This window comes from Eriocheir sinensis, chromosome 29 (assembly GCF_024679095.1).
Source record: "Eriocheir sinensis breed Jianghai 21 chromosome 29, ASM2467909v1, whole genome shotgun sequence".
NCBI classification, from domain to species: Eukaryota; Metazoa; Arthropoda; class Malacostraca; order Decapoda; family Varunidae; genus Eriocheir; species Eriocheir sinensis.
This window is the reverse complement of record NC_066537.1, coordinates 18245281-18258700: the sequence shown is the minus strand read 5'-3', so window position 1 is coordinate 18258700 and position 13420 is coordinate 18245281. Positions and strand designations below refer to the sequence as shown.

Genomic DNA, 13420 nt, shown 5'->3' with positions numbered 1-13420 from the left:
TTATGATTCTTTTAATGCATTTATTTTCACTCACTCACTGTTCCACCTATATAAAGACAATCTCTCTCCTGGTCTAGGCATACAAACACGAGTTGTCATAGGAGAAGGACCTACCTCTAAAGGATTATATCCAGGAACTTTGAAGAATCATCCAAGAGTTCAAGGCTTTTCATAATGTTTATCAGAGAACTAGTAATGATAATGACTGAGAATGTTGATGAACTTGGTAGAGGTTGGAGAAGACTTTTCCTGATGTTGATCAGAGAAATAACAAGTGGTAATGGTAGAGACTGGAAAAGGCTTTGTATAATCCTCATCAGAGAACTAATAATAATGCTGACTGAGGATGTTGATAACCTTGGTAGAGGTTGGAGAAGGCTTTTCCTAATGTTGATCATAGAAATAACAAGTGGTAATGGTAGAGACTGGAAAAGGCTTTGTATAATCATCATCAGAGAACTAATAATAATGCTGACTGAGGATGTTGATAACCTTGGTAGAGGATGGAGATTTGTTTTGACAGTCATCAGAGAACTTGTATACAATAATAATATTAGTTAATCTTGATGTAGCTACTTTTTAAAATTTATAAAGTGTGGGTAATGCTTGTCCGGGATATTATAAAACATCTCGGGCAACACTAATCCTGTGGTGTCAGCAGTTTGTGCCTTTGGAAAGCTATATATATATTCTATACATTAGTTTAAAACACATTTTGGAGTGTTTTTACAGCATGTTGCACCATCTCTCACTTGGTTACAATGTGTTTGAGCCTGTCAAGCAGCCCAGTAGCCACTGACCAGGACTGTATCGTCTCTGTCCTGTTTCTCTTACATCATGTAAGGACATAGCCAGACTTGTGCCACTGTGAAGTAGTTTGACTGTCTAGGTGTTACAGGCCAGCCACTCATTCCTGAGCTAACAGCAAGAGCGTAGAGATGTCACTGACCACAAGGATTAATGTATCTGGTAGGAAGAGTGATCCAGTGTGGGAACATTTTAACAGAATTCCTTCAAAGTCTGGGAAAGCATGGAGAGCTATATGCAAACAGTGTAAACTGGAGTTACAAGGAATAGTAGCAAGACTGAAAAGAACCAAATTTATTGTCATAAGAATTAAAAACCTTATTTTTTAAAGATTTTGAATTTCAATTTCAAAGAATTTTTATGAACTACTTTCAAAGAAGTGTATTATTATTTTTCAAAGACTACTTTTACAGTATAAATTCAATGTGCTTTTGTTTTAAATACAGGTTGTAATAATTTTCTTTTTTAAATTCATTACTTCAGGAAATAAGTACAGTTCATTACAAGTAAACCTCTTTGATTTCCTTTTTTTAATAGCATGTGGAATTTTTTGTTATACTGTATTGTAAGAGGAAGTGCTTTAATATTCTACTCCTCAGAGATAAGTACAGTTCATAACAAGTAAAACCCTTTGATTTCATTTTTTAATGGAATGTGGAATTTTTTGTTGTATTGTAAAAGGAAGCTTTTAGTGTTCTATTCCTCAGGAATATATAAAGCAGGTGTAAGTATGTTTGTTTTTATATTTTTCCTTTACATTCCATGTTGGTTTGGGCAGAGGTAAATATTGATTTAAATCAATGATTTTTTTTTAATAATTTGATTTAAATCTTGATTTAAATCATCCTGATTTAAATCGGCCAACCCTGTGCCTTGGTACCCAGCTCTGTATCGCGCACACACGTACTCGCTCGTTCTCTATAACTTTCCATAAAATATACGAACTTAAGTTTAATTAGTGTTTTTCTATCCCATCATTACAAGTGCCGATAATTACCTCAACAACAGGAAAGACCTTTTTTTTTATGTCCTACAATGAAGTAGTAATAACAATGGCTGCTGATGATGATGATGACAATGAAACTTGCCTATCGTCACCCTGATAAACTAATTGTCTAAGTCATTTTTCATCAATTTCCAGGTTTTTGTCTACATCAATTTTTCAACATATGACTTTCATCGTTGTATGGTTGCCTTAGTCATTCACGGCTTGAGTGTTCTAGAATTGGCCTTTTCATTTCTGCCTAACTCTTAATAAGTCAAATGAGATAATGACAGTTCTTTTCTGATTTCCTGAGAAGTAGAAAATAATGACTTAGGCGGTTAGTTGACGAAGGTGACAACATGAAGAAGAAATCAAACACTGAGGAAAAGATACCACTCTGAAGGACACTCATTTATTGCACAGAAAAACATGCATGGAAATAATAATAGTAATAATAATAATAATAATAATAATAATAATAATAATAATAATAAGAGTGATGATACACAACAAACATATGCCCTTGTAATTGATTTATTTTTTTATTATTATTTTTTTTTTTTACAGTAGAGGAAACAGGTCAAGGGCAAAAAAAGGAAACAATAATGAAAGGGAAAAGAAAAGCCCACTAATACTAATGATACCAATATTAAACAATAATGAAAAAAAAGCCAGCTGAAAAAAAAGCCTGCTAATACTAACACCATTGATACCACTACTAATACAACTAATACTACTAATACTGGTTACTAAAGGTGGTGGTGCTGGTGGTGGTGACTGTTGGGCAGGAGGAGCTAAGTTGGAGGAGTTGAATCTCACTATTATAAAGTACGAAGTGAGGAGACCACTTCTCCACTTAGCCCAAAGCTCCCCCCTTGCATGCACTTCCCTTCCTTCCTCCTCCTCCTCCTCCTCCTCCTCTCCTACCCTTTCCTTATCCTGATCTCCCATTCCTCCTGATCCCATACAAACATTACCATTATTATTATTATACAGTTACGTTTATTCTGCCATGTTGTCAGTCTAAATAACACATGAAGAGAGTAATGACAAGTTCGTATTCTTAGTATTCATAGCTCATTTCCATTTTGAAGGGTAGTGTATTGTGTGGTCAAATGAGAGTCTGAACAGTGACGTAAACAGATCTCAATACGCCAGGAGTCAAAACAGTGTCCGATCATAACTTCTACACCTAAATAAAAGACAGTAATGAATGATGAAGAAAAGAACGGAAGAACAGGTGGACAGCAGAAACTATATGAAGCAAGTACAGAGATTCAACAATGCTAGTACAAATTCAAAGTCAAATTATGCTTCAATGAATGTCAACAATGATCACCAGTTCAGCCTATAGAGAACAAAATAAATAAAACAGCTCATCAAACATCAAACATGCTCTACATTTATATTCTGATGCAATGTGCAAATAAATAAGTAATCTATAAATATGAGTTTGTGACCCAAAATATATACTTGTATTGAGAGAGAGAGAGAGAGAGAGAGAGAGAGAGAGAGAGAGAGAGAGAGAGAGAGAGAGAGAGAGAGAGAGAGAGAGAGAGAGAGAGAGAGAGAGAGAGATGAAAAAGACAAACTGGAAAGACAAAACCAGATCAAAGAAAATAAGAAAACAAAAATAACAACAACGACAAGAAAAGTGTTAATATTGAGTAAATGGGAAAAAAAAACACATAAGAAAGTCTTTAACTGCGTGTGTATGTATGTATGTATGTACTATGGTCGTAACGAAGTCGGGGCGAGGTCGTAGCGAAGTCGTGGCGCAATCGTGGGGGTGTCGGGGAGCAGTGAGCTGGAAGAGTTAGATCTGGCAGGAAGGGCATCGCAAGGGACTGCCGGAGATCCACACTTCCAACTCCCTGCGCCCCGACAGATGGCGTGGCGGGCGGCGGCGAAGAGGAGACGCGGGGGATGCCGAAGAAGGGAGGATCTGGACTTAGGTCGATTCGATCCTTCGGGGTTCGATTCTCTTTATCTCTCGTCCTCGTTTTCCTCTTGTTTGCGTTATGATTCCCTCTCGTTCTTGTTCTTGTTTTCCTTTTACTTTCCCGTTTCTCTTTCCACGCTTCTCCGCCCAGTTCTTCCTCCTCTCTCTCTCTCTCTCTCTCTCTCTCTTCACCAGCACCTCCACCCTCTCCACCGCCATCTCAAGATATATATATATATAAATAATAGTTACGCCATAATATAACAATTTCTCAAGTACAAACACCCTCCATTGCTTGTTCACACGCTGTAGTACAAACAAGGGAGTGACGCAAAAGAACTCTAGGGGATTGAGTCTTCGGGTTTGACTAGCTGGAGAAGGCGAGGAGGATGTGGACAGAGTGACTGGTTGGCTGGCTCTGCGTGACTGACTGGGCGACGGGACTCCACCACGCACGTATACGATACAGGCACTGTGGCCCTACGCTCTTATCTCTCCCTTTTATATCCTCGACCCCCTCCCCGGCCTATCGCAGCGGACTCCCAGCCAATCACAGGCGTATACAAACTTTGAATCGGACGTTCCACCAATGAGCGTCCACCACCTGAATGACTCGACGGCCCCTCCGCCAATCGTAAGCCTCGAGGTCCAAAGGCGAGTCGGTTTTCTTATGTCCTTTTTTTTTTCTCTGAGGGTCGGTGTGTGGAGGGGTTGGTTGCACACGGCGGGCGAACTCTCTCACGGGAAACACTATATTGCTGCTAAGAACCGTTCGACAAGTGCACCGGCGAGGCAGCAAAGGCAAGGGATGATGCGATAAGGCCCCGTGGAGAAGGCGCGACGCATGCTTGACAAATGACGATCGCAAAGAGTGTGTCCTCAATAAATCATAAATGGTTTAGTCTATTGTCATTACACTTTGGTAGCATATTATAGTAGATGCCACAGTTGTTCCTTACATTCCGAGTATCCTCATTCTTCTTATGTGCACTGGTAGGCTATTAGAATATGAGGAGTTTTCATCAGAATATATAAAAGCAAGGAATAGCATTGGTCACTTAGAACTACTGATAAACTCTAGCTCCTACAATATGCTGCGTAAGTGTAGTGATTATAGGCTATAGCTACCAGTTAAGATTTCTGGTGGAGTCACTCTTTCCACGGAACAAGACACAGGGCAGAGTGTCTCCCAAAGAAGTCATAAATGGTTTAGTCTATTGTCACTACACTTTGGTAGCATATTATAGTAGATGCCAGAGTTGTTCCTTGCTTTCCGAGTATCCTCATTCTTCTTATGATAAAAGCAAGGAATAGCATTGGTCACTTAGAACTACTGGAAACTCTTAGCTCCTACAATATGCTGCGTAAGTGTAGTGATTATTGGCTATACCAGTTAAGATTTCTGGTGGAGTCACTCTTTCCACGGAACAAGACACAGGGCAGAGTGTCTCCCAAAGAAGTCATAAATGGTTTAGTCTATTGTCACTACACTTTGGTAGCATATTATAGTAGATGCCAGAGTTGTTCCTTGCTTTCCGAGTATCCTCATTCTTCTTATGTGCACTGGTAGGCTATTAGAATATGAGTAGTTTTCATCAGAATATATAAAACCAAGGAAAGGCATTGGACACTGAAAACTACTGATAAACTCTAGCTCCTACAATATGCTGCGTAAGTGTAGTGATTATTGGCTATACCAGTTAAGATTTCTGGTGGAGTCACTCTTTCCACGGAACAAGACACAGGGCAGAGTGTCTCCCAAAGAAGTCATAAATGGTTTAGTCTATTGTCACTACACTTTGGTAGCATATTATAGTAGATGCCAGAGTTGTTCCTTGCTTTCCGAGTATCCTCATTCTTCTTATGTGCACTGGTAGGCTATTAGAATATGAGTAGTTTTCATCAGAATATATAAAACCAAGGAAAGGCATTGGACACTGAAAACTACTGATAAACTCTAGTTCCTACAATATCCTGCGTAATTGTAGTGATTATTGGCTATACCAGTTAAGATTTCTGGTGGAGTCACTCTTTCCACGGAACAAGACACAGGGCAGAGTGTCTCCCAAAGAAGTCATAAATGGTTTAGTCTATTGTCACTACACTTTGGTAGCATATTATAGTAGATGCCACAGTTGTTCCTTGCTTTCCGAGTATCCTCATCCTTCACATATGCACTGGCAGACTATTAGATTTTGAGTAGTTTTCAGAGTCCAATCCCTTTCCTTGCTTTTCTATATGTGATCTCTTATAATATGATAACTATCCCCTCAGTGTATATCCATTCTAACGAAGTCCCGCTAAATACACACAGGTCCCGTTACTAGAGGCAAGCGAAGGCCGGTGTAATCGCCCGTTGAGTCCCCGGAGCAGCAAGTGAGAGGCACTGATAAGGCAAGATAACGGCCGACCGGGACGTGCCAACCCAAGACATGCCGGAAAACTGGGTGTTGGGGGAAGGGGGTACAGGAGAAGGAGAAGGAGGAGGAGGAGGAGGAGGAGGATATAGTGATGACGAGAATACAGGACGAGGACGCGAAGAGAAGGAAGAAGAGATGATAATGAGGAGGAGGCGTAGGAGGAGGAGTAGGAGGAGGAGCAAGAGAGAGGAAAGAGGGAATAATGACGATGAGAAGAGAGAAAAGAAGTGGAAGAAACACTGGCTGAGGTGCGAACTAGAAGATTACATGCAAGACGAAGACGCGAAGAAGAGGAACACAAAGAAATGGAGATACTAAAATAATTATTTATACTGCCAAAACGTCCTATGAACCTATCTACACGACCCAAGATGATGGACGAAGAAAAATAATAAGAAGCAGTTGGAGAAAGAAGAATTAATGTTTTGAATTAAAGTATAAACGTTTGAAAAGAGAAAGTTATAATATTATGGTGTAAGACGAATAGCCTATCATCGCAGACCCCAGCCAAAAGACACCTCCTCCTCCTCCTCCCCTCTTCCACCTCCTCCTGATTACCTGTGGCCCTGATAAGTCACCCTCACACCACCACCATCACCACAACCTCCATCACCATTATTTTCATTAATATTTTGGACCGTCCAAGACGGTCTAGACATGACTAAGCATAAATATCGCCAAAAAACGACTTATTTCAACCACTATTCTCAAACATTTCTGGATTTACACTCCCATATCCACATTTGTTAAGGATTTCATAGAGGTTGATGTCTTAATTAGTATTTCCGTGGGTAGTTTTATGAGCCTTGTGATAGTTTGACAAGGCTAAATTGGAAAAGTTGGTGTGTTAATGTTTCCATGGGTAGTGTGATAATTATTATTAATTATTAATTTTTGAACCAACCGCGGCAGGTAACTGCACCGGGCGGGGCGCGAACCCGCCTCGCCCTGAACACGGCACCGGGCGTCACGCTATCCACTCAGCCACCGCCTCCCCTTTGTGTTTTCTTATAATATAATAACTACCCCGAACCTGACCTAATCATAACCAAATACAAGAACATGCACATCGCCCCAGTGTGCATTATTTTATAAGAGATCACAATATATAGAAGCAAGGAAAAGCATTGGACACTGAAAACTACTGAAAACGAGATGTAATACTAGTGCATATGTAAAGAATGAGAATACTCGGAAAGCAAGGAACAAGTTTGGCACCTACTATATGCTACCAAAGCGTAGTGATAACAGACTAAACCATTTATGAGATCTTGGTGAGTCACTCTTTGCCTTGTGTCTTGTTCCGTGCAAAGAATGACTCCTCCACACTTACGCAGCATATAGCAGGAGCTCAAGTTTATCAGCTTTTCCTTGCTTCTATATACTCTGATCTCATGATATCATACACACTGGGGCGATGTGCTTAGTCATGCTCTTGGTTATGAGAAGGCTACGTTCGGGTTAGTTATCATGCTATATTGTAAGAGATCACAATATATAAAAAGCAAGGAAAGGCACTGGTCACTAAAAAATACTGAAAACGAGATCTAATACCTGTGCACATGAGAAAAAATGAGGATACTCGGAAAGGAAGACTGATAAACTTTAGCTCCTTCTAATATGCTACCAAAGTGTAGAGACAATAGGCTAAACGATTTATGATTTCTGGAGGAGACACTCTTTGCACGGAACAAGGCACATGGCAAAGAATATCTCCTCAAGATGCATAAATGGTATAGCCTATTGTCACTAAACTTTGCTGGTCTATAGTAGGAGTTGGAGAAATGAGTATGTTGCAGTTTCCAACGTTTTCCCTTGCTTTTAAATATTGTGATCTCTTTGAGGAAGACCGGGAGGAGCCAACCCAAGACATGCCGGAAAATTGGGTGTGGGGGGAAGGGGTTACAGGAGGAGGAGGATATAGTGATGACGAAAACACAGGACGAGGACGCGAAGAGAAGGAAGAAGAGATGATAATGAGGAGGAGGCGTAGGAGGAGGAGCAAGAGAGAGGAAAGAGGGAATAATGACGATGAGAAGAGAGAAAAGAAGTGGGAGAAACACTGGCTGAGGTGCGAACTAGAAGATTACATGCACGACGAAGACGCGAAGAAGAGGAACAGAAAGAAATGGAGATACTAAAACAATTATCTATACTACCAAAACGTCCTATGAACCTATCTACACGACCCAAGATGATGGATGAAGAAAACGAAGAAGAAGCAGTTGGAGAAAGAAGAATTAATGTTTTGAATTAAAGTATAAACGTTTGAAAAGAGAAAGTTATAATATTATGGTGTAAGACGAATAGCCTATCACCGCAGACCCCAGCCACAAGACACCTCCTCCTTCTCCTTCCCCTCTTCCACCTCATCCTGATTACCTGTGGCCCTGATAAGTCACCCTCACACCACCACCATCACCACAACCTCCATCACCAACGCCATCTCCATTTAAAACGCGAAAGAGAATGACGGAGCATAATAATCGCCCAAAAAACGGCTTATTTCAACCAATATTCTCAAACATTTCTGGATTTACACTCCCATACCCACATTTGTTAAGGATTTCATAGAGGTTGATGTCTTAATTAGTATTTCCGTGGGTAGTTTTATGAGCCTTGTGATAATTTGACAAGGCTAAATTGGTACAAGTTGGTGTGTTAATGTTTCCATGGGTAGTGTGATAATTATTATTAATTTTTAATTTTTGAACCAACCGCGGCAGGTAACAGCACCGGGCGGGGCGCGAACCCGCCTCGCCCTGAACACGGCACCGGGCGTCACGCTATCCACTCAGCCACCGCCTCCCCTTTGTGTTTTCTTATAATATAATAACTAGCCCGAACCTGACCTAATCATAACCAAATACAAGAACATGCACATCGCCCCAGTGTGCATTATATTATAAGAGATCACAATATATAGAAGCAAGGAAAAGCATTGGACACTGAAAACTACTGAAAACGAGATGTAATACTAGTGCATATGTAAAGAATGAGAATACTCGGAAAGCAAGGAACAAGTTTGGCACCTACTATATGCTACCAAAGCGTAGTGATAACAGACTAAACCATTTATGAGATCTTGGTGAGTCACTCTTTGCCTTGTGTCTTGTTCCGTGCAAAGAATGACTCCTCCACACTTACGCAGCATATAGCAGGAGCTCAAGTTTATCAGCTTTTCCTTGCTTCTATATACTCTGATCTCATGATATCATACACACTGGGGCGATGTGCTTAGTCATGCTCTTGGTTATGAGAAGGCTACGTTCGGGTTAGTTATCATGCTATATTGTAAGAGATCACAATATATAAAAAGCAAGGAAAGGCACTGGTCACTAAAAAATACTGAAAACGAGATCTAATACCTGTGCACATGAGAAAAAATGAGGATACTCGGAAAGGAAGACTGATAAACTTTAGCTCCTTCTAATATGCTACCAAAGTGTAGAGACAATAGGCTAAACGATTTATGATTTCTGGAGGAGACACTCTTTGCACGGAACAAGGCACATGGCAAAGAATATCTCCTCAAGATGCATAAATGGTATAGCCTATTGTCACTAAACTTTGCTGGTCTATAGTAGGAGTTGGAGAAATGAGTATGTTGCAGTTTCCAACGTTTTCCCTTGCTTTTAAATATTGTGATCTCTTTGAGGAAGACCGGGAGGAGCCAACCCAAGACATGCCGGAAAATTGGGTGTGGGGGGAAGGGGTTACAGGAGGAGGAGGATATAGTGATGACGAAAACACAGGACGAGGACGCGAAGAGAAGGAAGAAGAGATGATAATGAGGAGGAGGCGTAGGAGGAGTAGGAGGAGGAGCAAGAGAGAGGAAAGAGGGAATAATGACGATGAGAAGAGAGAAAAGAAGTGGAAGAAACACTGGCTGAGGTGCGAACTAGAAGATTACATGCAAGACGAAGACGCGAAGAAGAGGAACACAAAGAAATGGAGATACTAAAACAATTATCTATACTACCAAAACGTCCTATGAACCTATCTACACGACCCAAGATGATGGATGAAGAAAACGAAGAAGAAGCAGTTGGAGAAAGAAGAATTAATGTTTTGAATTAAAGTATAAACGTTTGAAAAGAGAAAGTTATAATATTATGGTGTAAGACGAATAGCCTATCACCGCAGACCCCAGCCACAAGACACCTCCTCCTTCTCCTTCCCCTCTTCCACCTCATCCTGATTACCTGTGGCCCTGATAAGTCACCCTCACACCACCACCATCACCACAACCTCCATCACCAACGCCATCTCCATTTAAAACGAGAAAGAGAATGACGGAGCATAATAATCGCCCAAAAAACGGCTTATTTCAACCACTATTCTCAAACATTTCTGGATTTACACTCCCATACCCACATTTGTTAAGGATTTCATAGAGGTTGATGTCTTAATTAGTATTTCCGTGGGTAGTTTTATGAGCCTTGTGATAATTTGACAAGGCTAAATTGGTACAAGTTGGTGTGTTAATGTTTCCATGGGTAGTGTGATAATTATTATTAATTATTAATTTTTGAACCAACCGCGGCAGGTAACTGCACCGGGCGGGGCGCGAACCCGCCTCGCCCTGACCACGGCACCGGGCGTCACGCTATCCACTCAGCCACCGCCTCCCCTTTGTGTTTTCTTATAATATAATAACTAACCCGAACCTGACCTAATCATAACCAAATACAAGAACATGCACATCGCCCCAGTGTGCATTATATTATAAGAGATCACAATATATAGAAGCAAGGAAAAGCATTGGACACTGAAAACTACTGAAAACGAGATGTAATACTAGTGCATATGTAAAGAATGAGAATACTCGGAAAGCAAGGAACAAGTTTGGCACCTACTATATGCTACCAAAGCGTAGTGATAACAGACTAAACCATTTATGAGATCTTGGTGAGTCACTCTTTGCCTTGTGGCTTGTTCCGTGCAAAGAATGACTCCTCCACACTCAAGATGCATAAATGGTATAGCCTATTGTCACTAAACTTTGCTGGTCTATAGTAGGAGTTGGAGAAATGAGTATGTTGCAGTTTCCAACGTTTTCCCTTGCTTTTAAATATTGTGATCTCTTTGAGGAAGACCGGGAGGAGCCAACCCAAGACATGCCGGAAAATTGGGTGTGGGGGGAAGGGGTTACAGAAGGAGGAGGATATAGTGATGACGAAAACACAGGACGAGGACGCGAAGAGAAGGAAGAAGAGATGATAATGAGGAGGAGGCGTAGGAGGAGGAGTAGGAGGAGGAGCAAGAGAGAGGAAAGAGGGAATAATGACGATGAGAAGAGAGAAAAGAAGTGGAAGAAACACTGGCTGAGGTGCGAACTAGAAGATTACATGCACGACGAAGACGCGAAGAAGAGGAACACAAAGAAATGGAGAAACTAAAAGAATTATCTATATGAAAATACAATAAATACTCGGTCAGAAATTCAAGGAAACTGACCAATCAACCCGGGCTCTAGAGGAAACCGTCTAAGTATGTCAAGAACGAGCTCCAAGTGGGCAGCATGAGCCAAGAGAAGATGGCGCCACTATAAATAAAAAAAATAAAAAAAACACTTGCCTGCACCATGACGGGCTGGGGCCGACTACCAACCAGGCCTCTCAAGAAAGCTTACCGGTGTCATAGGCTGGCACGTAAAAAAAAAATAAAAAAAATAAAAAAAAAATAAAAAAAACTAATTTTTGAACCAACCGCGTCAGGTAACTACAATAGCGTCTCCAGCCATCTCGCCCTCCTCCCTTTCCCATTCTTCGGTTACAGTAGTCATTTTTAGCCCACCTGATGAAATATATTCCTCCTTGTGGCTCTCATTCAAATGCAGAACGTATTTACTACACCACAGGAAAGTCTAATGTAATGGAAAATAGCGGTGTTTGTGAGTGTCGTTAAAAAGGCCATTACGATATTTGGGAAAGTTGTGGAGAATGGCAGTGAAAATAAGGTCCTATATAATGTTTTTTTCGAGTCGAGAGAGAGAGAGAGAGAGAGAGAGAGAGAGAGAGAGAGAAAAAAAGAGAGGAAAAGAGACAAATAGACAGGGAAAGAGAGACAGACAGAGAAGGAAGGAGAGAGTCAAGCGCTCCAACCTTCGAAGGAGAGACAGAGGGAGAGAGAGAGAGACAGAAAAAGAGAGGAAAAGAGACAAAAAGAGAAAGGGAAAGAGACAGACAGAGAGGGAAGGAGAGTCAAGCGCTCCAACCTTCGAAGGGGAGACAGAGAGAGAGAGAGAGAGAGAGAGAGAGAGAGAGAGAGAGAGAGAGAGAGAGAGAGAGAGAGAGAGAGAGAGAGTAAAAGAGAGGAAAAGAGACAAAAGAGAAAGGGAAAGAGAGAGACAGATAAAGAGAGGGAAGGAGAAAGTCAAGCCCTCCAACCTTCACTGCACGACGATCATGTCTTCTACCTGAGCGATAAGACAGTGATATAGCGCGCGTAGCAAGACCCAGCGAAGAGCAAGTCACAGTGACGCTCCCATTGGCCGAAGAAGGGGTGACGTTGCTAATTATTTTGTAGGTATACTCAAACGCTTCCACCTCGCACGTCCACACCTCCCAAAGGCCAGAAAATATATAAATCGGGTTCTCATGCGTGTTTTTTTAGGTTCACGGTACAGAAGAAGGGTCAGACTACCACCAGGGTCATAAAACTATCTCTGGAAATGCCCGGAACTCCTACGAAAGCCTTGTCAAATGTGTGTGTGCTGGGCCGCAGAAATGCTTAAGAATATGACCTTAAAATTTACTCTTGAGGGTTTGGGAAGACTGAGGATGTCCTACTATGGATGTTCAACGAATTTCAACGCTGCAAGAAAGGGAGAGAGAAGAGAGAATTAAGGAAGAGAGAGGGAGAGGAGGAGGAGGAGGAGGAGGGAGAGAGTAAGGAGAAAGATGGAGGGGAAGAAGGAAGAGGAAAAAAAGGAAGAAAGGGAGAGAAGAAGAAGGAAGGAAGAGAATAGGAAGAAGGGGACAACATAATTAATTAGGTGACTGAAAGGTGTTAGACAAGATTGAAGGGAATCAGAACGTCTTGCATAATATTAAAGAGGTGTGTAAGGGGTTTGTGAGTCAATGAAAGGTGTTAGGCAAGGTAGAAAGAGAATCAGAATGTCTTTATCGATTTAGAGAAGGCTTATATGAAGTTTAAGAGTACCTATATGAAAGGTATTACACCAGAAGGAAGGGGATTAGAACGTCTTGCATGTTGTAATAAAAGTGTATAAGGGATTTAATGGTATATGAATGGTGTTAA

At 41.1% G+C, this 13420-nt stretch overlaps 1 protein-coding gene and 1 long non-coding RNA gene across 19 annotated transcripts in view; both read right to left on the bottom strand.

Moving 5' to 3' along the window:
• LOC127005258 (KICSTOR complex protein SZT2-like) overlaps window positions 1-13420 on the bottom strand; it is a 102191-nt gene that overhangs the window by 69161 nt on the left and 19610 nt on the right. The gene's annotated exons all lie outside the window — the stretch shown is intronic.
• On the bottom strand, window positions 2191-5271 carry LOC127005260 (uncharacterized). The gene is made up of 2 exons (XR_007758411.1): window positions 5125-5271; window positions 2191-4858 (listed from the first exon to the last, which is right to left on the bottom strand). It is a non-coding gene; the product is annotated as an uncharacterized LOC127005260 (long non-coding RNA).